Consider the following 27,284-nt stretch of genomic DNA (forward strand, 5'->3'; position numbering starts at 1 on the left):
TCTGCCCTTGGTTTGCTTCAAGGAGGAGGATATTTGTCGGGGGGGGGGGGGGGGAATGCCTTCTCTTTCTATCCCTGGCACCTAGAAGTCTGACTGGCACTCAGTAGGCTCTTATTTAGTGCTTGCTGATGAATAAGTGAATGATAAATGCAAAGCACTTTGCGAATCTTAAAATGCCCATTAAATGCCAGCTGCCAGCATCGGGTAACAGAGTATGGCCAGAACTTGGCCGGTGAAAAAGTCCAATTGATTTAGGGATCTGCAAGGGAAGAGAATAGCAAGGGAGATGACCAGAGAGGAGAGTCGGGGACAAAAGCCACTTTTCTCTGAGCCTGGTGACATCTTTGCTAAGATGGAACAAGGCATCCTCATGAGGTACCACTGGGCCCTGTTGTAGCCAAGAAAAGCTGGGCTCAATGGTAACTGTGTGATGAGCAACATTCAACAAACCAAAGATGTCTGGCTCCCACTTTAAAAAGTAGCTTCTGTCTAGGCAAAGGAAGCCTGACCAAGAAACCAGACAGGAATTAACAGCCCAGACACCAGACTAAATAACTCACCCTGGAGCTCTCTGCCATCTCCGGAGTCTGTACCCCTTTCTTTCTCTTGCCTCAGGTCCCCTGCCCAGCTACCTTCTACCTTCCGGCCTGGATCTCCTGCCACAGAGAGGAAGAAGTCCAGCACTCCTTACTCTATAGCCTAAAGAACAGGCATTTCAGGAGCTGCAGCATTTCCTTCAGAGGTAAGGGAAGAGACCAAGACCCTTCCTCCTGTCTCCCTCCTACACCCCTCAACTCAACGGCCCTTCTTTTTTGTTCCTCTTTCCTTTCTTCCCAGCACCTCCTCCCAAACAAAATCAAAACCACGATTTCAGCAGTTTCCCAGCACAACCTAGAAAATAACCCTTAAGAATTGTCCTGTGCCAGGAACAAAGAGCTGGCGGAACAGCAGTGGCAGCGTGCGGGAGAAGGCCGGCAGAGGCAGCATCGGCGGCGGCCGCCGCAGGCTGGAGGAGCCTGCCACCGGCAGCAGGCAGCCAGCTCGGGCGCAGAGCCCAGGATGGGCGCACGCTGCTTCTCCTACCCCGTCCAAGCAGGGTTAAGCATCTCCCAACATATCCCCGGCGAGCAGCGGCGGCACCAGAGTTTGGGGCAAAGAACAGAAGAAAGAGAAGACAGAGTGAAATAAGGTGGAATTGGGCCAGACCTGCAGGGTAAAGAGGTACATCTGAGCAAAGGGGGCATCCATCACTGACAGCCCAAAAGTCAGCGAGCTGGCAGCTTGTTTGCTCGGGATCCCCCCTCCCCCGCCATCACCCCCAGTTTCCCCCTTTTACCTGGACCAGGCGGCTACCCTGCTTGCCTCAGGGTGCTCTCGGTAAACTCAGACTGCAGCGGGCTCCCGAGTCGAGGATCCGGCACAGGCAGCTGGGAGACCTCACTCCTTCATTCTGGGACCCGGCGGCACGTTACAGACAACCGTGTACTTCCTGTTTGAAAACACAAGGGAGAGAGAAAGGGAGAGAAATCGAGTGTCGGCAGAGTAGAGGGAGGGACGGAGCCATGGAGGAGGGGGGAGGGAGAGGGGGCTTGGAGGTTGCATAATCGCCTGCTTCACCATTGTCAGCCCGGTGGGCAGGCTGGAGCAGCCCTTTCGCCTAGCTCTCTGGCTCCCCAGGAGGGTGTTTGCTCCCTGCTTCCCCCAGACACCAACCATGAGCCGGCATGGCCTCTCCTGCCTCCATCCCCATGGTCTTCCCCCTGCTGGCAGTCATGCTACAAGACGAGCCCTGAGCCCTTCCATTTCCAAACACGCTGGGTGCCCCTACTCTCCCCAAACACAAATACACACTTAATACAACACCAGGTTGCTCCCTGCATCCCTACGCCCTTTTGCCTCCCCTTTGCTGCCCCCGACGACAATTATCCTTTGGCAGATGAAAAGCCAAAACTGGGGAGAGGCTCCCCACAACTTCAGGCATAACAGTTTTTAAAGTTAACTGCCGTGACCGGTGAATCCCTCACAACAAAGATTTTAAAAAAAAGTTATCGGGGATGACATTGCTTACATCTTTTACACTTAAGGGAAAACAGCTGAACACGAATGAGATGAAACTACAATGTAAGACTCACCCCACTTAACTCATCCAGATGTACAGTTAATAGATGGCAGACCCAAATCAGATACACGATCAAAATGTGAAAATGCTTATTCCCGGGTCAGGTCCTTTCCAACAAAAAGTTTTAGGGTGACTTTCATTTCCTTGGCTTATGGTCCCTTATATAGGTGAACTTTCCGGTACTGCTGTTTATAATAATATTGTTAATGATAATGCTAATTCCAAAGCGGTGGATTTGAGTAGGAAGATGTTATTAATTGCCTGGTGAATCCTCATTTGTATTCACTACTACATCAGTCACCACCTATCCCATCCAGCTGATTTCTGACCCTGCCACAGAATCTGACCGACAGCACACACACTGGATTTTACAAGGTTACCCCGAGGCAGCCAGAGACAAAACAACCTCCTAAATTACCAGAACGACGGTGCAGACATCCCTGGTTTTTAGAGCTCATCAAAACAGACCCACAGAGCACGAAGAGTGATCGTCCCCTCAAGTACATAGCTGAGCTCCCAGAGAACAAAGAGATCACTTATTCTCAGTAGAAAAGTGAGCCCGATGACGATCAGAGGTCAGCAGAGTCAGCTCTGGGTGGTCCTGCAAGCTGACCCAGTATCACCATTCTGCTGGGCTACGCTCGTACACAGTTGAGTATCTCTGTACCTTGATCACCAGAGGACAGTGTGCTATTTTCCATTATCAGCTACTGGCCCGTCCACCTCCCACCACTTCTTCCCTCCCCCTCCCTGAAATGACTTGGTGGCAAAAGTTCAGAAAGTCCCAGTACAGGCATTTATACTTCAAGGTACAAAGTTCCGGCAAGTTCAGATGACCATCAGCTGACTTTTCCCAGTAACTTGGCCTGCTGATTAGAAGTCAATGCTCTCCCTCTACGTTTGATGATAAATGCTGTTTTGAAAGCTTCTGTGGCTGCAGCATCTTAGAGCTCCCTCACCTGTCGCTACTGGCCTCCTGGCAGGGAGCAGAAAGTCAGCACCCTTATTAAAAAACGACTGAGAAGAATCTTGGCACTGGAGGAGCCTCCCGGGAATGGGCCCAGCAAGGACATGGCTCTCACCTGTGGCTGTACTTTGTTCCCAATCCAGGCCAATACCAAAGCATGCCTAACATTAAAGTACTGAAGATGGACTGACTGTAAAGAGGCCTCTCCTTATCTCCGTGCCTTTCCTGAAATTTCTCCCTATCACCCTTTTAGGATCCAGCCTGCTCTTCCTATTCCTCTTCCTATGACAAGGCACCTTCTCACTTATCCTGGCCCTGCCAAGCCTGTGCCCTCAGCACAAACTCAGTTCTTCCTCCAACAGCGAGTTCTACTTCCTCTGGAATGGTAATGTGCGTTGGGGGTCCATCTCAAGGACTTCTAGCCCATTTTCAATCCCTGGAAATACCCTCCTCCTTCATTCTCTACATCTCTCTCACACGTAATAATCTCAATTTATATTCTAATAAATGCTGTGCTTGTTTGTAATTAGATGCAATTTATACCTGCATTTTTCAGAGTTCTGCATATATAAAATGCACAGGAGAATGCTGCATTTGTAAATAAAACATATGGTGGTTTACATAGCAGCTGCTTTTTCAAAAATACTGCATTTGCTATGACCAAGGAGCCGGGAGAAAGAGATAATCTTTAATGAAAAGAGTGAACTCCTCAAGTACTAGAAAAAATACTTCAAAAATCCTAATTTTGCTACATATCGCCCTGGTTTGAACATGGGTTGCAACACTGAATGGATTGAGAAACATCACTGGTTGTAGGCAGAGCTCAGGTTTTTTAACTCAATTCAACTCAGGGCAAAGACCCATATTCTGACAAATGTAGTATTTTCTATGTAAGAGCACAGAGTGGGACCCTGGGCAGCTAGGTAGTGCAGTGGGCAGAGTGCTGAGCCTGGAGTCAGGAAGTTCAAAGTCGACCTCAGAAACTTCCTAGCTGTGTGACCCTGGGCAAGTCACTTCACCCTGTTTGCCTCAGTTTCTTCATCTGTAAAATGAGCTAGAGGAGGAAATGGCAAACCACTCCAGTATCTTTGCCAAAAAAAATCCCAAATGGCATCACAAATAGTTGGACACAACTGAGAAAAAAAAAGGAAGAAGAGGGGAACCCTAAGTTAGGGCATGAATACAAATGTTTGTCCACACATGTCTGGCACTAAATAGCACTGTGCTATAAAGAATTTTAAAAGCACATACCTTAACTACATCATTTTAAGCTGAAAGAGAACTTACCACATTTTGTCCAACTTTTTCATTTTGCAGGTGAAGAAAATGAAGTTCAGGATAATTAAAGCTTTTTTGCCCAAGGTCACATAGCTAGCTGGTCAGCCATCCAGCCAGGAGTAGTACTCGTGTCTCCTAACTTCCAGGCAAAGTCCTTCCTTCTATTACATCACCCAGTCTCGCCTAATCCACCTGTTACTCAATTTCTCCACCAGCATTCCTATAAACACTTGAGTCCTGGCTGTGACCGGCTTGGAAAAGATGATTTCCCGTTGATCCCATGAGGATATCTCTGTTCCCAAAGTGTAACCACAAGCCCAGAGTAACAGGGGATACACTCCTTCGACACAGTCAGTCCTTTCCTTCTACTAAGTTAGTTTGACACACTCCAGTTTCTTTCTTGCCACTGTATGTACTCACTAAATGAACAAAACAAAAACTGAAACTGTGACCTCTGTAGCAGGAGAAGCAAATATGTGCCCGGGCACGCACAAATGATCTGGCTTTGAAAGCTAAAAATCAATTTTCAAAGGTTTGGGGTTTTTGTTGTTGTTTGTTTTGCTTTCAAAGTCTTCCTTCGTCCTTAGATACCTGTGCCTGTAAAAGACAGCAGCAACACTGAGAAAGCCATTTTTTAGCCTAGAAATTATGTTTTGAGAGAAGGCTTTTCTGAGGCTGAAATGGGAGTTGGGGGGAGATAACAGAAATAACCCCAAAGTGGCCCCATTCACCTTCCTTCAATTTCAAAGATGGAGTCCATTAGAAAAAGTTGTTTTAGAAAAAGGAATGCACAATTAAATTTCTAAACCTCTACCTGCTGCAGGACATCTGCACATGAGTTAGCATGATCCTTTCTGTGTGGACTTTCAATTATGTCCATGGTTTCAGCAAGCAGAAAAAAAAATGACCTAGCTCTTGGTTACCTAAGAGAATGACACACTCTTTCTCTCTCCCCCTCCCCACTTCTCTCTCTCTCCCCCTCTCCCCACCTCCCACCATAGGTCCCTAGAGCAACTCCCTCCCTCCCTCCTAACAAATCAGCCTCTCACCTTCAATTCCAGGGCACCTGAAAAAGAACATGTTTTGTGAAAGAAGTCTTTGGAATCAAAGCATCTCCACTTGGTCTCCAGCTTGGGGACGAGGTGGGTGGCAGTAGCCAAGCAGGTGGCCAGTTCACCTGTGTGAATGCCACTGCCCACAGTGAGCTGAGCCCCCAGCAGCGGTTGCTAGCCCCATGCTGCCAGTGTGAGTGAAGGGGGCAGGGCTGGTGAGCTTACAGAAACACACGTGTATCTTATCTCACTTCAGGCTTCTGTGTAGGGTTCATTCCCCGGGGTGAGCTTCTTCCTGACTTTGTCTATACAAGCTGGGATGGAAAGCAGTATTTACATGACACAGCAGCATGACTAAGCAAACAGGGCAGCAGGACAGGGAGCCCAGGGACTAAGAATATAATGGGGCTTTGCGACTCATTTCCTCTCTTGACTCCACTTCTCCATATTCCAGAGGACACTGCAACCTTACCCGGCTTCTGCAAAGTGTTACTGAAAAGAAACATCTTAGCAAAGGCCTTTAAATATGAAAACTATTTGGCATTCATTTAGGTCAACATGCTTTGGAACATTAGACAGCTGCCTCTTGAAAATTTTTATTACATACTTATTTTTAAAGGACATCAGAACCAAACACATACAAACTTTACAACCCCTCCTCTTCTGAGGGTTTTCCTACATAAGATAAGTCCATAAGAGCTTACTAATGCATCTGGATCCCAGCTGCTCTCCTCGGCATCTGTTATTATATGTACATGAGTGCTATACATGACACATGCTGTACACGACACCATTACATACTACGGATGTGCACAAATATACTATACACATATGTATGTATAAGTGCATGCATGTGTATGTGTGTATGAGTATACGCACACATACAAACATATGGTGAGTTGGGCCACCAGAAGAACGCTGCAATGGGAGTAAAGGCAGTGACGCTGGGGAGTTTAGAGAAACACACTCTATCTTATCTAACTGCAAGCTTATGTGCAGTGATAGAGATACACAGATGTGTGAAAACATGTATACAATACATGGATATATATACACACAGACATACAAATGCATGCATGCATACACACAAACACATGTATACATACACTAAAACACATATATACATGCACATATAAGCACATGCACGCACACATACAAACACACATAAACACAATGTATACACACAAACATACATACAAATATAGGCATACATACAATATAGACAAACACATACATATAAACACAAATATACATGCAAACACATACATACTAATACATACATGTAGACAAAGATATACATACACATACATCCATACACTCATATAGATATACTGTTGTTGTTCAGTCATTTTCAGTTGTGTCAGACTTTCCATGATCCCATCTGGGGTTTTCTTAGCAGAAATACTGGAGTGGTTTGCCATTTCTGTCTTCAGCTCATTTTACAGATGAGGAAACTGAGGTAAACAGGGATATGTGACTTGCTTATAATCACATAGCTACTAACTGTTTTGAACTCAGGAGATGAGTCTTCTTGACTCCAGGCCCTGCGCTCTATGCACTGCTGTCTAGTTGCCTATACATATACAAATGTATGTGTGTGTTTACAGATATATATTAAATATATTAATTTATTACTGATTTACAATTTGATTATATTATTTTGATCATTATTTACAATTGATATATTAAATATATATACACTTAAATCCAATCCACATGCAAATCAATGGTCCTCTTCAAAAACAAAGGATGGATAACACGTATACATATGTGCATGTTTGTGTAGGTTATACATATATGATATGTGTGTATACACACACATATATAACTGTAAATACATACTTCTTAAATATATCAATTTGTCAAATATTTCAAGTACCTGACATATACTCTCATAAACAAATTTTTCTACCTATATGGCTTCTTTCCCCTCCACTATCTGCAACTTTGTCCACAAAATGGTAAGGAAGTACATGAGAAGCAAAATGAGCGGGGCTACCAGACCATACTGGAATTTACATAAATACATTTGTGAAGGATCTACCGGAACTGTAGGACACTACAAAGTTTTAGTAAATGCAAATAAAGCCATGAGCAGGTTAAGGCTGTCCAGATGCCCTAGGCAGGAACAGCTCAAGGCTGAAGGGACTTCCTTTGATTTATTTATTGTTGATTGCAATGTGCATCATGTAAATCAAACAAGATCCTTAGAAGCTAAAGACACTCAGACACAAGCTGAGGCTACTCTGAAACTGCCTGGGTGCTGTAGTTCACCTTTTGTATAGGATTTTTTTTTTTAGCATTTTTTTCTTTTTTAAAAAAGAGAGCAAAGTTCCACATTAGCATTGTCTGAATCAAAGGCCAATAAAGAAAATTTCAAAAGGAGTGGTTCTAAAAATATTTGCAGGCAAGACAAACTTTGATTACCTTGAAAACCATTATGGTTTTATTTTTTGTTTTCTTTAAGAGGAGTAGGATGTAAGCCCTTAAAGTAGCATTTACCTTTAGGACACCTTTAAAACACTCTTAAAAATCACTGAGGATGCCCTTCCAAAAGGGCTTTTCTTAATGTGGGTTACATCTAAGGATATTTGTTGTGCTAGAAATAAAAATTTTTGTATTATTATGAAAATATTTTTGACCTCATTGGTCCCCTAAAAGGGTACTGGGACATCTAGTGGTCCCTGGACCACACTTTGAGAACCCCTGACCTCTATGGAGGAGCAGGAAGTGCAAAGGAGCATGAGTTGCTAAGAAAATAAATCCCATCCTGCAAATTGGTTTTTCTACACAACTGATTTTCAATAATCCATGAGAGGGTTCAAGGAATACATGGAAAAATCTAACTCATGGGCAACTTAAGCTCAAAAAAATGGACTAATGACTGTCTTCTACTTGCTTTTCCTTGTTCTGATAGTTAAATGGCAGTAGAAGCCAAGAGTATGAGAAATTCACAAACTAAATGGTCAGCCCTGGAATCATTAGACAGCGATAGCAGCAATACTACTAAGATTTGTGTGCAAACTCTGAAATGTGTAAGACCTGGGCAGAGGAAAAAACCAAGCAGCCAAGCAGAATCTAGGAATGAAGAGACATGAAGACAAATAAAAAGAGAAGGAAGGAAGGAAGGAAGGAAGGAAGGAAGGAAGGAAGGAAGGAAGGAAGGAAGGAAGGAAGGAAAGGAGGGAGGGAGGGAGGGAGGGAGAAAAAGATATAGATCTATATAGGCAGTCTCCAAGGCTTTCATTCGATACGGAGGAATCCTAAAACTCAAGAACACTATCAACAAGCAGGAATGGCATAGTGAATTAGGCACAGAAGGAAGGCTGCCTAAACAGATGAAGCCGGTAGACGATCTTCCAGATTGCATGATGCTGGAGGCTAGGGACACAGTACCATATACATTAATAAGAAGGCTAGGGTGACAAAGAATTGTGCATGAGTGGAAGGGTATGAGGAAAAATTAAAGAGGAAGGGTGGGGAGGGGAGGAGACCTGATTCTTGTCTCCAGCCTACCTTGGCCAAGGATTTCCTGATTAACAACTCAAGGACACACATACCATGAGCCCATTGTCCTTTATCTTAGGGAAGCATCTGATAGAGTGTCTCATAAAATCATGCTCACTAAACTACCTGAAACTTATGTGGCCACAGGCGTCATCATGCGGATAGAAAGTGACTTAAAGACAGGAAACCCAAGGACAGCAATGGAGAGCAAACTAATAAAATGATGGTAAATGAGCTAGTTCAGTGCTAGATGTTACCTTTCAAAATATGGTAGCGGAAATTAATCTGCATACAGCACTAAACTGGACCTTACTTGGACCAAAGTGGCTAGACCAAAAGCACACTGGGAGGCAGAGTTCTAGATAACATAGTACATTTCAAGGCTCAGTTGAGGTATGACCCCACTACAAAAGGCCTACCCTGATCACCCTGCTAGTAACCAACACCCTGAAAAATTATTTTGTCTATATTTTTTAAAATTTATTTATCAACATGCTTTTCTCCATTAGCATGTAAGTTCTTTGAAGTCAGGGCCTTTTTCTGAGTCTGAGGTTCCTATATCCCCAATGGCTAATAATAGTACCCCACAGAAAGTTATACCCACCCCCAGAAGAATGTAACTTCCTGTTTATCACTTTAAAACTTTGTCTCTCCAACACCTGATGACTGTGCCTGGCATACAGTAGGCACTTAATAACTGCGCATTGGATTACCGTATGTATTGGAAAGTACAACTACGTTTCACTTCCTTTTCTGTGACAGACCCCAAAGAAAAAACAAATCCCACATACCTTTAACTAGTGGTAGTCACTTACAGGGTTGATATGACAAAAGAGACCACCATAGTTGGCTAATTGGATTTTAGGTCCTCATCATTTCCAGCTTCACAAGGTAAACTAAGAGGGTGGGAGGACGGGAAATGGGGGCGGGGTCAGTGAAGGGATGGAATGAGCGAGAAAGTCTGTTCTACTGTATGTCACTGGTAAAGCCATGTGATAATGCTAACACTTTGCACACCGAGATCTCGTGAAGACAAAATACCGACCAACTGAGAGGGGCTGAGGAAGAACCCAACAGACCAATGGAGGCCCCCAAAAGCCGAATCCTTCGACCGGCCCTAAGTATTGTCTGGCTGCCTGGCCAGGAGATCATGAGAATAGCTCTGAAATACAGGAAGAAGAGTGGGGAAGGAGGAGGGAGAAGAAAAGATTATACAACAGGACAACACTTGGACTGACATGACTTACTATACCATAAATTTCTTGCCTTATTACTTTAGTGCCACGAAAAACACTTCTGAAAGGTAGACTAACAATAAATCGACATTTATTTACATAGCACTTCAGAATTAGCAAAGCACCATGTATGTTATCTCATCTGACCCTCAAAACAAGTCATTCTCATAGTACAGATGGAAAAACTGAGTCTAAGAGAGGTAACATTTTTTGCACCTGATAAGCATTAAATAATTGTTCAAATGAATCAATGAAGGAATGTGACTTGCCCAAGGTCACACAGCTAAGTGTCAGAGATGGGATATGAACTCAGGTCTTCCTGACTCCCAGGCCAGCATTAAATGTTCAGATTTATAGCTGGAAGAGACTTTAGAGACCATGGAATTCAAACCTCCTTCATCTTACAGATGAGGAAACCGAGGCTTGGATAAAGTGACTTGCCCAGGGTGACACAGCTCAGTGTGAGAGGCAGGATTTAATTCCAGGGTCTCTGTGACACCAAGGCCAATGGGATCCACTACACCAAATTATTTCTCTAGATTGCTGCCTATCCTTCCCAAGAAAATTACATGTTAAAAGTTAGTGGTTGGCTTAAATTACAGAACGTGAATAAACTAACAGGTTCTTGAAATGGTATTACCCTGGCCAAAATGCAGTTGGGTACAGCAATGCAAGGCCTCAGTCATTCATTCATGTATTAAAAGCTTCAACAACTGAGCCATACAGCCCTACAAAAAAGTGTTCCTCCTCTCTCTCCCTGCATGAAGAAGGAAGGAAGGAAAGAAGACAGAAAGATGAGAAGGGGAGAGAGGGGCATGGGGGAGGTGGGAAGGCAGGAGGGGGGGAAGGAGAGAAAGGAAGGAAGGAAAGAAAAAAGAAGGAAAAGAAAGCAGGAAGGAAGGAAGGAAGGAAGGAAGGAAGGAAGGAAGGAAGGAAGGAAGGGAGGGAGGAAGGAAGGAAGGAAGAAGGAGAAAAAGTTCTTTCTCAGCTTTTTTTTTCTTGTTCTAGGTCAATACTGAACCACCATGATGGCTACTTTCCTCTCTGGGATATATCTGTTAATGGAAAATTAAGTTATGAAAGACTAGAAGGCACACAATCTGCCTTTTCAAAAACTTCATGTACTAGGTTCAGCACTGTTTGCAGCATTTTTTGAAATTCCCATGACATGCTGATATTTCAAAATAGACAAAAATAAATGTATTTCTAAATCTTCTAAGTTTTCTTCCCCAGATTCTGAGGCACCAGCATATGGTCCAAAGAACCCAGGACTTAGAGGCAGCTAGGTGGCACAGTGGATAGAGCACCGGCCCTGGAGTCAGAAGGACCTGAGTTCAAATCCAGCCTCAGATATTTTGACACCTACTAGCTGTATGACCCTGAAGAACCCAGGACTTGTAGGCAGAAGAGAATGGATTCCCACCCCACCTCAGCCATTTATAAGCTCTGTAACTGAACAAGTCAAAACCGAAGTGTCTTTGGCTATAAAAATGGGAATACCACTGCTAGCTATAGTACTTACAAGGTGGCTGTGGAGCTCATGAGGAAGTGCAGGCACTAATGGCAGCTGTCACCGTCGTTATTACACAGACACCCAGAGCCCAGGGGGGGAAGAGAAGGAACCTGTACTTTCAGCCCACTGACTATAGGAGGAATAAGGCGAGGAGATTCGTGAAATCCTAAGTACCTTATGTCCCTTCTGGGAAGATATGTAGGGAGAGAACAGACAATATAGAGGGTGGTTGCCTTCTGGACAAAAGCATGACGGTGCATGTGAGGAGCTAATGTTCTGAGAATGCCATTCCCATACCCTTTGACCCAAGGATCCCAATACTAGGCATACACTGAGGTCCTGATCAGTGCAAATAATGAACCCATGAAGAGGTCGCATTAGGCAGCACAGGGGATAGAGTGCTGGGTCTGGAGTCAGGAAGACCTGAGCTCAAATCCAGACTTAGACACTTCCTAGCTGTGTGACCTTGGCCAAGTCACTTCACCTCTGCTTGCCTCAGTTTCTTTATCTGTAAAACAAGGATAATAATAGCACCTAGCTGCCCAGGGCTGTTGTGAGGATCACACAAGATAATATCTCTAAAGTGCTCTACACAGTTCCTGACACACAGAACTCCATAAATATTAGCTATTATTAATTACTGTTATCCAAACTCACATTCACAAACACCTAGCTGCATACTCCCAGGAAGCTGATAACACAAAGATCCCCCTGCACCAAAAGCTTTATGGCAGCATTTTTTTTTTTTTTGCTAGTAGCACAGGACAGGAAACAAAGTATACGTAACGTACTTTGTAATATGCGATGTAATCCTACCGGCCCGGAAGAAACAATGAGAATACAGTTGCCCAGTCTTGTCATTTCTATTTCTTATGCAGCTACTACCCTGGCTCAGGCCTTCATCCTCTCTGGGTAGAACTACTGTGAGAGCAACAAAAGGGATCTTCCTAGAGTGTACGTATGTCTGCCCACGGCGTTCTCTCACTCAACAAACTCCAGTGGCTCCCTATCACCTTGATGATCAAATGCAAAGTCTTTGGGGAATTTCAAGTTTTCCACCACCTGGCTCTCCTACCTTTTTCAACCTTCTTATACATCACTGCTCTTACACACAAAACTTATCCTCCCATATTCCAAGTCTTTCTGTTGGCCATCTTCCATGCCCAGAGTACACATATTCTCATCCCCATTCTCTCTCTCCATTCCTCCCTCCTTTTCCACCTTCATTTCTTGGTTTCCTTTAAGACTAAGAGTGGCTCCTTCTTCAAGAGACCTTTACTGGTTCTCTCCCCACTCTCGCTTCCCACCTCCACTTCCACGTATACCTTCTATCTACCTGATGTGTCTTTCCTTTGTATGCCCAAAACCTCTACCATGGTCCCTGGCACTTAGTAGACACTAAACAAATGCTTGACTGGAGATTTACATGAGAGATTTACATGAGCTAATGCATAAGGAAGTTAGCAGAAGCAGGAGAACCATATTCACACTGGCTACACAGACTGAAATGGAAACAAAGCAAAAATTCCAAACGATGACCAAAGCTGACCCGGAAGAAGAAACCAGAAAATGCCCTTCCCTTCCTTTTTGCAGAAGTAGAGAACTAAGGATTTAGAACAGTGCATGTGCTTAGACTCAGGTGATATACTTATTAGGTTTGAAGAGCTGCCCTTCCCTTCCCCCCCTTCTTTTTCATCCTTTGGTTACAAGGGTGGGCTCTGTGCAGAGGGAATAACTTTAGAAATGAAGGAGATATAAAATAAATCAATAAATTTTTTTGCAAGATTCAAAATTATTTTTGAAAGAATCAAACCAAGGTATCTATTCCCATACTTCCAAAGGGCTAGGATTTCCTCAATGTGGGTTCTCCTTCCACTGGCTTGGACCACAACCTGTCCATAACCTTAGTAAACTGTCCCCATGAATTGCTTTGGTCAAAACACACACACACACACACACACACACACACACACACACACACACACACACGAGCAATGAGGCATCAGAGTAGCACTGAGTTAACCACGAATGCTACGTCCACTAAACAATTCAACAAACTTTCCCAAGAATCATAAAGCTTCCACATCACAATGAATATTTTAAAACTGGAAGGGACCTTAGAAGTCATCTGGTCCAACCAAGGTCAAATATCTAGTAAGTAACATGTCGGAAAAGAAACCTGGGTCAGTTGAAGGTACACATCTCAGCTTCTCTTCTAAAGGCCATGCTCATCAGTTTCCCAAGTAGGAACTATTCTCTCCCCACTTCAACCTGCCTCTCCTCCAGATTTCCTTATTTCTGTCCATGGTACCACCCTTCTTTCAGTCACAACTTTGAAGTCATCCCCAACTCACCTCTTACCCATCCTCATTCAAGCTGCCTCTACAAGACCTTTCCCATGCATCCTTCTTTCTCTCCACTCACGTGGCCATCGTTCTAGTTCATTAACTGTCATTAGCCAGTTCTTAGCGCAGTATCTGCCACTCAATAGACTCTCAATAAATGATAGCTGAATGAATGACTGACCGACCTCTCAATCCACCGACTACAATAGCCTCCTAACTGGACTGCTTCTAGTGTCTCCTTTCTCTAATCATCCTGCACCTGTTACAAATAATCTTCCTAAAGTACAAATCTGACCATGACATTCTCCTTTTCACTACTCTTCAGTGGCTCCCTATTTCTTTTATGATAAAATGAAAACTCCTTGGCTTGGCATTTAAAGATCTTCCTAATTTGGTTCCAGTCTACCTTCCCAGACTTTCTGCATGTTATTTCCCTTCACACACACTATGTTATAGCCAAACTGGCCTACAGTTACTGTTCCTTGAACTTGGCATTTAATCTCCCTGCCTATGCCACAGCCTGGGGGGTGGGGGTGGGGTGTTTCCTGGAATGCATTTCTTCTTATCTTGGGCTCTTAGAATCCCTTCTCTCTTTAAGGCTCAGTTCAAATGTCACCCTCTAAGGGAAGCCCTTTGTCTTCTGATCACCCTAATGCTCTGTGGTCCCTTAAATTATCAAGCATTTACCTATTAGTTTACATGTTGCATCCCCATCTCCTACCTCCATGCAGCCTCCAAGGCAGGGGCCATTTTTCTTCTTGTTTTTGGAGCCTCGGTGACTGAACACAGTGCCTTTCACATAGGAAAGCTTAATAAATGCTTCCTGAAATCAATTTCCCCTACACCAGTGAGAGCAAAGATGATGATGCATTAAGGAAAAGGCCTGCTCTTTCTGCTCAGCATTTGCTTCTGGTGGGGGGCTTTCTCTAGCCAATGCCTTTAGAACGTTATTATCCTCACTTGCCTTAAAAGTGAATAAAACCTAACCTAACCAGCCTGTGTCAGGGTACCTCCCGCCTCCTCCAGAGCCGTCATGTTTTGAACTAAAGTGGCTGTTTGCAGCCACAGCCACTGCCCAGATAATTGCCTGCTTTACCCTATAACAAACAGCACTTTGTTGGCAAATTGGAGGTAGGCCTGAAATGGGAGGAGGAGAAATGGGGAGAAAGAATCTGTGGCCTGCAAACAGAGTTCACATCAATGCAACCAGGAATATCATTCTGCAGGTAGGGGAAGACTAGGAAATCGGAGGAATTTGGATGAACGTGAATAACACATTTAATCCCCCCTCCCCCAGCTGCTCACAAAGATCCTTCCTTCCCCACCAACCTCCTAAGCTGGTACAGGCTGACTGATTCTCATGAAGTTTTCAAGCATGCCTTTAGGAACTGACCTAATCTGCCTATAGCAAAGGGGAAAACTGAACAAAAAGGTTCCCTCTACTCCCAATAAGAAATATCTCTACTGTTCAGGCTTACAGACTTTCCTTTCCAATATCCCTCCCCCTTTCTTCTCCCACTTTCTCTCCCTCCTCCACCCCTCTTTCTCTCTCCTCTTTTTCTCTTCTCCTGTCTCCCCCTTTCTTTGTCTCCTCTCTCCCTTCCCCCTTTCTCTCTCCTTTTCTTCCCTTCTTTCTCTCTCCTTTCTCTTTTTCTCCTCTCCCCTTTCTTTCCTTCTTTTTCTCCCCCTCCCCCTCTTTCTCACTCTCTTTTCTTTTTCTTCTCTTCTCCCTCCCTCTTTTGCTCTCTCCTCTGCTTTCTCTTTTTCTCCTCTCCCTCTTTCTGTCTCTTTCCCCTCTCCTCTTTTTTCCTCCTCTCCCTCTCTCCCCCAACCCCCACAACATTGTGTATAAAGCTTCTGAACATGAGACCCACATCTCAGATAACTTACACAACCTCTCTACACAGATAGCCCAACAAGACTTCCAAACCAAGAAGTCCAAACCACAATGACTGTGCCAAGATTTCAGAATTAGTCAGGACCCCAGGGACCATCTAGTCTAACCTGTGCCTGGGATCTGAGCCATCCCAACAGGTGGTCTCCCAGGCTTTGTTTAAAGCTTTTACGTGAGGAGGAATCTGATGCTTGCTGAGACAGCCTATCTTTCCCCTCAAACTTGCTCCCACTTCTGACTTTGTCAGGAGCATCAGCTTTAACCCATACTCAAACTCTGGGTGCCATCCTTAACTTTCTGTCCCTCTCATCTAACACACTCAATCATCAAACCCTATCAGTTCTGTCTGCATTCCTCTACGTCTAAAATCCATCCCCTCTTTTTGGTTCCCTTTGCCACTGTCTGATAAACCTTTAGCCTCAAAGACCTCCGTTACCACCAGCCTCAATCGGAGGTGTCCAACACATGGCCTGCAGCCCGCAACACTCCCAGGGCCACTGCCCCAAATTAAAATATAATCAGGAAATATTTAACAAAATTTTAAAAATACAAAACACAGACAATATTACATTTTAAAACTAGTCAACATGAAGCCCCCACAGATCTTTATGTATGGGTTAGCAGGGCCCCTCTGTATTTGAGTATGACACCATCAACCCAATGACTACAGTGGCTTCCAAACAATCCTTCCTTTTCACTCAAATCTATCCCTCATAACTGCTTCCAGACTGACCTTCTTTGTTCAATGATGTCGCTCTTTTGCTCAAAACCTTTCAATTCAATTGAAATCCTACATGTTTATTATATTTAAGGCATGGTGATAGATGCTCAACTTACAGAGACAGTAAGAGACAAGCTTTGCAATTAAGAGGCTTATAATATAATGAGGGACAAGACAAGTACACAAATTAAGTCCTGTGAGAAATCTGGGAAGGGCATCAGGATGCAAGTAAAAAAGTACTGATTGTGGAATTATAAGCCCCAGATTCAAATATCATCACTGCCACTTGCTAGTTGTGTGGCCTTGGGGCAGTCAATTAACTTTGCTGGGCCTCAGTTTCCTCATCTGTAAAATTAGGGGACAATTAGGGGTCACTTCTATTCATCTTTGAGTTAGTGAATCTCCTATGCAAATAATAGTAAAGTGAAGCTTCTTGGTAGCTAGAGTGCCTAGCCTGGAGTCAGGAAGACCTGAGTTCATATGCAGCCTCAGACAGTGACTAGCTGTATGACCCTAGGCAAGTCACTTAACCCTGTTTGCCTCAATCTCATCTGTAAAATGAGCTGGAGAAGGAAATAGCTCCAGTAACTGTGCCAAGAAAATACCAATTGAGTCACAAAAAGTGGAGCATGACTGAAAATGACTGAACAACAATAACTTCTTGGAAGAGGTGGATTCTAAATTAGGCTTTGAAGGAAGAGAGGAACTTGAGAAAATTATTGGGGCGGGGGGGAATTTAACTAGGCATAAGAGACAGTAAGAGAGAACAAGAAAAGGAAAGGAAAAGGGAGATGCAGGGCATCCGATTTTACCAGAACACAGACTACAGCAAGGAGGCTAGTAAGAGAAAAGGAACAGGGAGAACCCATGAGGAAGTGGGAGTCATCATTTACTTTGGATCTATTTTATCTTTCTGTATACCTGGTGTTTCCCCCAGAAGAATGTAAGCTCTTGGATTGCAAGTCCATTTTGATTTGGTAGAGCAAGCATGCAACAGATGCTTACTGAACAGTATGAATTTTAAACTCATCCTAACCTGGCATTCAAGGCTCTCCCCAACTTGGGTGAACAACCTAACTTTTACCCTTATCTCACACTCACCTCCTCCCCACACTCCCACTATGTTCTTCTCAAAATGAACTTTCTGATACCTTCATACACGTAGATTCAGAGCTAGAAAAAACCTTAGAGATCAGGTCCAGCCTCCTCATTTTACACATGGGGAAACTGAGGCCCAGAGATATTCAGTGATTTATCCAGGGTCACACAGCTTACAAGGGTCTGAGGCAGAATTTGAACCCAGGTCTTCCTGACTCCGTATCCATTGTTCTACTACAGTGGGGTACTGCTCCCTGTGCCTGGAATGCCCTCATTAATCTTAGCTGGTTGAAATTATATTTATCTTCTGAGGCCCAGATGAAATGGGCACATGGGCCCACGAACCCTCTCTTGAGCTCATAGGCTAGTAATAGCCCTTCCCTTTCTACTCCTTGGATTTTGAGAAGCACTTGCTCTTATACACTTAACATATATCATTCTGTATTATGTTACCCACCTCCCACCACAAGAGCAAAACCCATATGGCAGCAAAGGGCAAGCACTCCGTCAATGTCTGAATTTTCCCCAGACCAGTGGTTTATCAGTCAGTAAGCAATTATTAAGTGTCTACTATGTAGCAGGCACCATGCTAAGCACTGGGGATACAAAGAAGGGCAAAAAGATGGTCTCTGCCCTCAAAAAGCTGACAGTCTAATGGAGTAAGTGCTCTGTACAGAAGTGGTGTCTAATAACAGCATTTCTAATGGGCAGTCCAGTATTCCTAACACAGCAGACAGCCTTAGCACCACTGTGTTTCCTGGTGATTGTATTTAAGAGGGGGAGGTTGTGGTCTTCTCCCTCTACCCTGCCTTTCTGAGTGAACCCTGATCTTCCTTCTCAGGACCAAAATGACAGAAGGAAGAATTTCCTTCAGTCAATTTGGTTTTGCTACAAGACTACTTCTTCCCGAAGTCCTCAGAATGAATCAAAATCATTCACATCAAGCCAAAAGTTGAAAACATGGAATTAATTCATTCTTATTAATTTATTCTGCAAGGATAAAAGAGAGTAAAGAGGATTGGATTTGGAGTTGGAAGTCATGGGTTCAAAGCTTAGCTTGGCCACTTACCGGGGTGACCCTGAACAAACTGCCAAACTTCTTTAGGCTTTAGTTTCCTCATCTGTAAAATGGAATGGTGCTGGATGACCTCAATGAACTCTTCCACTAATTAACGTATATTATGAAAATGTATTATTGAGCCACCTTGCCCCCAAACTCTGCACAGTGATTATTAAGTTTTACTTCTTAGAAGGAACTTCCAGGATTTCAAACTATGGACTAGAGTCCTTGAAAAACCAGTATTTCAGGAGTTTGGAGAATTTACCTACGTAGCAGCTCCAGGAAACCTGCAGGGAGCCTCCTGATCCAACAAACTCAGAGTTTCCATTATGCAAACTCTTGATAATTTCAGTGTTAATAATGATAAAAGCTCAAAAGCTGTTTGGGACATGTTTCTCAACATATAGATATATTTTAAACCATTGTTTAAACACTGATATTTACAAAGTGCTATTCTTTGTGGAAGTCATGGCTGTGTTTATAAATAAAAAGGAAAAAGAATCCTTGAGGAGGAAAGAAGGAAAAAAACCTAAGAAATCCAAGGCTCCTTCCCTAGAAAAAATTGGAAATGTTGGGAAAAACTTCCTATATTTCAGGATGACTTGGGGGAGGCTTTAAAACAAAACATTCTCCTTACTATCTAGAACCTGGTACTCAGTATTAGGCCAGATTAAAACTGAAAATATCACAGCCTTTCTCGATTTCAAACACAAACATTACACTCAAAACACTGTTTGTTGTCCATTCTGTTCAAGAGAGTAAGAGTCACTGCCATGCTAAAAAAAAAAAAAAAAAAAACCACACAACCCGCCCCGCCCAAAACCAAGCAGGTTGGCCCCCAGACACCTTCCTCATTCAGTCAGGACTGCCATGTATACCCCTCTCTTGCGAAGCATATCCTGTGGTTTACTTACCCAAAGACAAATTCCACATCGGGATGCTTCGAATGGTAGATGTCCCATCCGATGGACATTTCCCAGTGTTCTTAACTCCCTCCTTCTTACTGTGCTCTTCCTTCACTCCTGTTTTCATGCCTCTCCTCAACATTCACTTTATCACCTGCCTCTCAAATTCTCCAAATGTGAATGCCATTAGGAAGGGGTAGAGCGGCTAGAGGATCATGGAGCTAGAGCTGGGAAAGCCTTCACAGACTATCTAGTCCAATATGCCCATTTTACAGAAGAGGAAACTGAGAGGTCACAGGATAATAGGATCTGATATTTAGGGCTGAAAGAAACTGTAAAGGCCATTGACTCCAACTCTCCTTTAAAGGTCAAGAGATTTGTGTGAAGTCACATAGGCAGTGAGCATCAAGGGCTAGATTTGAACCCAGATCCTTTGAACAAATGCTCCTTCCACCCTACCAGGGGATAATGGCTTTAGCTTTCCTGTCATCTATCATGTTTTCCTTTGTAATGCTTTTAAATAAATGAAACTATTAAATAATATTTTCCTCCCATATAAAGACTTCTATTTGCCCTGTTCCTTCCAACCTTAAAACATAAAACGACATTCGCTGCTTCTGCTATTTGCTGACACCGATGAGCTCTCTCTCTTTTTTTAACCAGGTGATGATTTCCCTGTTTCTTCTCTATTCCTGGTGCTAGAGGCAGCTCCGCCCAACCGACTCCCCCACCAAACATGCCTTTTCCTATTGGCTGTTTCCCTCTCCCCATCACCCACAACTCTTCCGATCTCTCCCCACCCACAAAGGAATTGGGAATTACCAACATTAGAAGCCAAGACTGTCAAAGGAAGGCCTTTTCTTTGTTTTCCTAAAGGGGCGTCAGAGCATTAGCAGAGCCTCCGGCTGCTAATGAAGGTTAATTGAACTTTCATTCATCCCCATTCTGGTAACTAGCTTAGGAAGGAAAACAACTGGAACTGTAGGTGAGAACTTTCTGCTTGAGCCAGGCTCTCAGTAGGTTCACAGGGTCCGAGAGGGAGAGTGGGCATTCTGCGGGCAGTTTATAGGTGGATGCAATAGGGGCAGGCTCCTGGACAGGGAGGAAGCCAGATTTGGGACACTGCACACAGCATAAATGGAGTGACCATCACTACCATGAAGGGATACATGTACAATACACTGCCTAAACTAAATCAGATAACCCCACCCCCCCACACAACACACTGATACACACACACACACACACACACACACACCCTAACCCAGGGCTGGGGAACTGAATTAAAGGGCCACACTTGAGGACCTAGAGAGCCACATGTGGCCTCGAGGACCCAGGTTCCCCAACCCTGTGCCTAACCTATGAAAATTCATAATATCATGAATACATTGTAAGCAGACCCCATGTAACATCACAGAGCCTCCCTTAGCAGGAGGCCATTTATAATTTATACCATCGTAGCTCAGGCACTAATTGCCCTGGGTACTCTTACACCTAACACTTAACTTTCACAGAACCATTAAGAGCATTAGGCAAATCAGCCCCACAAGCCTAACGGGATGTAGGCATTCTGGGAGAGTGCCATTCAGACTAGAGAAATCTGATTCTCAAATTCTAGCCCCTAAACAGCCACGGCTAACCCAGCAGGTAGACAGAAGCTGGGTGAGAGCATCACTGGGCCTAGAGTTAGGGAAAATGTGGGTTCAAATCCAGTCTCAGACAGCTATTTATAATTGGGAGCTAGCTAGCCCAGTGGATAGAGAGCCAGGCCTGAAGTCAGGAAGAGCTGAGTTCAAATCTGGCCTCAGACACTTACTAGCTGTGTGACCCTGGCCAAGTCACTAAACTTTTGTCTCCATCTGTTACCTCAATGGTAAAGTAGGGATAATAGCACATACTTCCCCAAGTTGTGAGGATCAAATGAGACGCTACTTGGGGGTAGAGAATGGGAGCTGTCCATATATTGGAAAGGTTGTCACCTAGAAAATAGATTTCACTTGCTCTGCTTGGCCTTGTGGGCATAATTAGTACCAAGAGATAGAAACTGCAAGGGGTGGGCAAGCAGAGGAGATGGGGCAAAAAGGGCACCATCCCAAAAAGAATTGGGCTGCGCTGAGAGGGAGGGAATGAATTCCCTATTCCTGAAGGTCTGTGAGGAGAGGTTGATAACCAATCCTCCAGGATGCTGTAGAGAGCATTCCTGATTCAGGAAAGGGTTGAATTAGGTGATTTTTGAGGTCTCTTCCTTAGAGTCTAGGATTCCCTCTTCTCTAGGGTCCCTCCCAGCTTTGGTTCCTAAATATCTAATGACTGAAATTAGAAGACAGCATTTTAGTTTCAACTCCACTACTTACTAGCCTGGTGACCTTGGAAATCATTCATTTCTTTCTCGGTTTCTTTATCTGTAAAAAGGGGGGGAGGGGAGAGCGGTGCGCAATACTTTTATTACCTATTTCAAAGGGTTGCTGTGATGAAAAAAAAGGTACACAGAATAACTTAATCTCTGTTAGCCTCAGTTTCCTCATCTGTAAAATAGGGATATTTATAGCAACTACCTCCCAAGGTTGTTGTGAGGATTAAATGAGATGATAATTCTGAAGCACGGTGCCTGGCACATAGCATTATATAAATGTTGGCTATTAAAAAAATTTTTTTTAAAGGTTGGCTATTTTTATCTTTATTATCATCATCACATCGATGAAGAATATAAAATGTGTTATAGCCATAAAGAACCATATAAATGTAGTAGCTGTTGTTGGGGCTGTTTGGTAGTCTGACTGACGCTTCATGACCCCATTGAGGGTTTTCTTGGCAGAGATCCTGGAGTGGTTTGCCATTTCCTTCTCCAGCTCATTTTACAGATGAGGAAACTGAGGCACAGAGTTAAGTAACTTGCCTAGGGTCACACAGCTACTAAGTGTCTGACATGAGACTTGAACTCAGATCTTCCTGACTCCAGCCCCAGTGCTCCATCCACTGGACCGACTAGATGCCAAATATAAACAGCTATATAAATAAGCTATGCTTATCTTGGCTTAATAGTGAAAAACAAAGAAGCACTTACTAAGTACCTACTATGTGCCAGGGTCAAATGGAAAATAAAAACTTTACATGCAGAGACATTACAGCAATAGCAAGATCTCACTGAAATGATAAGGCACTTAGGACTTGAGCACAATATAAATATTTATTCACTGGAGTTGTGTGCTCCAAGAAGAAGGCTCATAACTATTTGTTTCCATCTGCATATATTGAGTTTTCTTCAATAAACATTTGAGAAGCTCCTTGAGATCCGGCACCAAATGAAGAACAGGGAGAGCCTTAGAAGAAAATTCCCTCATGTCTACAGTACCTTCTTCCACCCTGCAAGAGGTCCTCATGGGATACTACTGCAGGATGGTTTTTAAAGCAAAAGACAGTGTGTAGCTGTTTAAATAAAGGGAGAACGGGAACAACCTGTGCAAAGTCCTTTAGGGAGGGCAATTTCAGCATCCAACCTCCTAAGCCTCTCCTAGTCTTGACCCTGTACCATCACAGAGGTACCTTCTCCCTCCATTTGATAGACTGGCTGGTAGAACAAAGGCCTGGGAACCAAAAGACCTAGGCTTAAGTTAAGCACTTAATAAGGATCTATCAAGGGCCTACTATGTGTCAGTTGGCAGGCAGGTGGTGCACTGGATACAGCACTGGGCCTGGAGTCCAGAAGACCTGAGTTCAAAGCTGACCTTATTAGCTGTATGATGCTGGGCAAGTCAATTAACGCTGTTAGCCTCAGTTTCCTCATCTGTAAAATGAGCTGGAGAAGGAAATGGCAAAGCACTCCTGTATCTTAGCCGAGAAAACCCCAAATAGGGTCACAGAGAATCGGACACAACTGAAAATTAACTGAACAACAATGCTCTTTCTTTCCAAATAAAGGCATCCAGCTCTTCCGTTAAGTGGCTTCGTGACCTGGGAGAAGTCAGAGGAATAATCCCCGAGTAGGTTTCATTTTAATTTGATGTAAAAAAAAAATTAAGGACCAGTAACTGAATGGAGGATGCTCTACCTGTTGTTAGATGACTATGACTGCCCCTGATCTCAAGGGAGCTTAGTCAGTCAGTCAAGAGCATTTATTAAGCACCTACTATGTGCCAGGTCAGAGCTACGATACGTAAACAACTAGAATGCAGAATAACATATGGAAAATGCATCTGAGTGATACAAACAAAATGCCACATGAGTCCTAAGAGGGGAAAGGTCATTACTGAGCACGAGGGTCAGGAAAAGCTGGGATTTAAAGAATTCAATGGGTGGGGACAGCAGAGGAGAGGGGGCAGGAAAGGACATTCCAGTCCCAGGCAACAAGTGATGAAGCAAAGCATGGAGGTGGGTCAGCAGGTCAGTCCAATGAGCGGGGCCTGGAAGACATGATTCACTCGAATCTCCTCCACCTAAAAAACCTGACTCTCTTCCCTGTCCTCTGATGGAAACACCGATGGGGTGCCTCTAGGGGTGGGAGGGGGCATGGGGCACATGCAAACCTGCTCTGAAAAACAAGTGAAGCAGAAAGAGACAAACAGGCTTAGAGAGCCTAACTAGAAAATTACCCTGGGTCAGTCAAGTCAAAGAGTTAACTATATCAGGCCGACAGGCTGGAAATGGTTCTTCAGCGGGGCCGTTCCAAGCCAAAATGAACAGTGTTGCAAAAAAGCAACAGATTCGATTTTGCAATATTTCTGAAAAGTGAAAAATGTTGACTCGTGGTGGCCGGTTTCTTTACCAGTGACAGGTTGTCACTGTCATATTATGAGGCTATGATACATGCTGGAAAAAAGTGCTTTTGGCATCTGACATCATTGCCCTCCATCTGTATTTCTCTACCTCCTTTTCTTTCTCCTCTCCGGTCTTCACGACAATGTTAGCTGTTTGAGTATGGCAGATACTGGCAAGGGGATTCTGAGAGCAAGGAGTCCTATTTGACAAATTCCTAACTCTTCACTGGCGAGGGAGAGGGTGGAAGAGTAGGGAAAAAATGATCTACTTCACGAAAAGCACTGTGGTGTGGTAGAACCAAAGTCATAGGCAGCTAGGTGGCCTAGTGGTTAAGGAGCTGGCCTTGGAGCCTGGAAAACCATGGTTCACATCCTGTCTGTCTCTCCCTTTCTCTCTCTCACACACACCACACACACACACAGTGGGACTAGCAAAGTCACTCTCCCCTTGGTGTTCTGTATACAACACCGACCTAAGCTGCAGGGTGGGTGTAGATCTGCACTACTAAAGGGAATTTCCTCAAGTGGGAGTTCCCTGAACCAAAAAATAAAAAATCATAGGGCCAGTCCTTTAGAGTGAGTGTGTGTGTGTGTGTGTGTGTGTGTGTGTGTGAGAGAGAGAGAGAGAGAGAGAGAGAGGTGGGGGGAGAGAAGGAAGGAGGGGAAGAAAGGGAAAGGGGAAAAGGGGGAAAGGGGGAGAACGGAAGAGGGAAAGGGAGAGAGAATCCTGTTAATAGAACCCAACTCCAATAGTGGGGTCATCCTTAATGGTGGGTATGACATAGAATGAACACATCTTAAATCCTTAGAATTACAGCTGGTAAGGGACTTCAGGGCATCTAGTTTAATCCCTTTTACAAGATCCCGCAGCATCTGCTTGAATTCTTGCAACAATGGGAGATTCACTCCTTCCCCTTTTATTAGGAAGGTTTTCCCTTAAATTAATAAAAAGCTGCTTCCTACAGCACTCAAAAGTGATCTCTACCTTAAGGGCAGGCCTGACCATGTCACCGCACTATTTGACCACCTCCAGCAGCTCCCTCTCCCCTCCAAAATCAAACAGAAAATCCTCTGTTGTAGAGGCAACTGGGTGGCATAACAGCTAGAGCACCGGCCCTGGAGTCAGGAGGACCTGAGTTTAAATCCGGCTTCTGACACTTCCTAGCTATGTAACCCTGGGCAAGTCATTAAACCTCTGCTTGCCTCAATTTCCTCAACTGTAAAATGGGGTGATAACGATACCTACTTCCCAGACCAAAAGACGTAATATTTGTAAAAAGCACTTAGCATGGTGCCACACGCTGACACGCAGGATGTACTATATAAATGCTTCCCTTCCCTCAATAAATGCGTGTTGATTTATTTACCATAACTCTGTCCCTTCCGAGTTTCAAAGTGTTCATGTAGTTTGTGATTTTCCAGACTTAAATCACAGGCAGCCAGGTGGTCCCCATGTGAGAGGGGGAGACTTGGAAGTCAAGAATATCTGGGTTCAAGTACTCACGTAGACCCTAGGAGTGTGACCCTGGGCAAGCTGGTGATATATACATATATATGCATGTCTATACAAACACACACGTTTATACATCAGCATCAATTTCTTCACTTGTAAGATCCTCACTTGTAAGACTGGGATCATCGCAGCACCCACCTCCAAGGGCTGTTGTGAGGCTCTCTGCAAACCTTGAAAAGCTAAATGACTGCTTTTTGTTGTCTCACCTCCGTGACCCCATTTGGGGTTTTCTTGGAAAAGACTGGAGTGGTTTGCCATTTCCTTCTCCAGTCCATTCTACAGATGGGGAAACTGACACAGATGAGAAACTGAGGCAAACAGGGTTAAATGACTTGCCCAGGGTCACACAGCTAGTGTCTGAGGCTGGATTTGAACTCCGGAAGGTTAAGTCTTCCTGATTCCAAGTCCAGTGCTGCATCCACTGTGCCACCTCGCTGTCCTGTATATGAATGCTGGTTATTATTTTATATCCCCTTTCAGCCTGCCTCTTTCCTTACTGAACTATCTTATCCTTTTTGGTTTCTACATGTAAAATTTCACAAAGTGCTTTACACACATCATCTCATTTGAGTCTTACAACAACCCTGGGAGGCAGGCACTACAGAGATTGTTATCCCCATTTTGCAGAGGAGAAATCTAAGGCTGGAATGACTTACCCAAGGTCATACTGCCAGTAAATGCAAGAGGCATGACTTGAACCTTAAGCTAGCAGATGCCAAGTTCACAACTATGGCACACTTTGGTACTATTATGAAGTGCCAAAGAGGATATAACCTATTTATGTGAAGTCCCTATCCTTTAGGAATTGAATGGAGCCTGGTGTATGTGGCAGGGGAAGAGCACATAAACACCCAACATGGAATACTTTGGCTTTCTATGTACAGAAGGCAATTTTATTTCCCCTTTAATCATTCTGAGTAATCATTGCCCTTCTCCACCTCCATCATATCTTTTACAAAGTGCAGTGGCCAGAAACACACCCAGCATGCCAGGCTCCTTGGCACCATGGTTTGGTACAAGACATGGCTGCTAGGCCCATGGGAGGGCCTTAACCAATACTTAACTTGATCCAAAAAGGACACGTTCTACTCTGTTGCCAACAGGCCGTCAGCAACAGCAACATCCTCAAGAAACGGCCAACAGTGACTTCCCGTCTTGTTCCTCAGTAATGATTGTTTTTTTCTTTCCTCCTAAACATATGACCTGTATATTGTTTCCAGTAGAAGACCTCTGTGACTTTTCCACGCGCAGATGGCCCGGAGCTATCTCCCTCAAAGTTACGACCCTTAGCTAGACGTTTCATTATATGGAAGGGCTGAAGCT

General features: G+C 44.0%; 1 protein-coding gene across 5 annotated transcripts in view; it reads right to left on the minus strand.

The window, feature by feature from the left end:
- Positions 1-27,284, minus strand: part of LRRC8D (leucine rich repeat containing 8 VRAC subunit D) — a 141,261-nt gene that overhangs the window by 101,497 nt on the left and 12,480 nt on the right. For 3 of the 5 annotated variants that reach the window (XM_036754739.1, XM_036754737.1, XM_036754738.1), the window contains exon 2: positions 1,337-1,489. The gene's annotated coding sequence lies outside the window, so the exon portion shown is untranslated. Of the gene's footprint in view, positions 1-1,336; positions 1,490-2,537; positions 2,750-5,413; positions 5,430-27,284 lie in introns of those variants that run through there. The other 2 variants (XM_036754740.1, XM_036754736.1) reach the window with 2 other exon arrangements.

This window comes from Trichosurus vulpecula, chromosome 4 (assembly GCF_011100635.1).
Source record: "Trichosurus vulpecula isolate mTriVul1 chromosome 4, mTriVul1.pri, whole genome shotgun sequence".
Lineage (NCBI taxonomy): Eukaryota > Metazoa > Chordata > Mammalia > Diprotodontia > Phalangeridae > Trichosurus > Trichosurus vulpecula.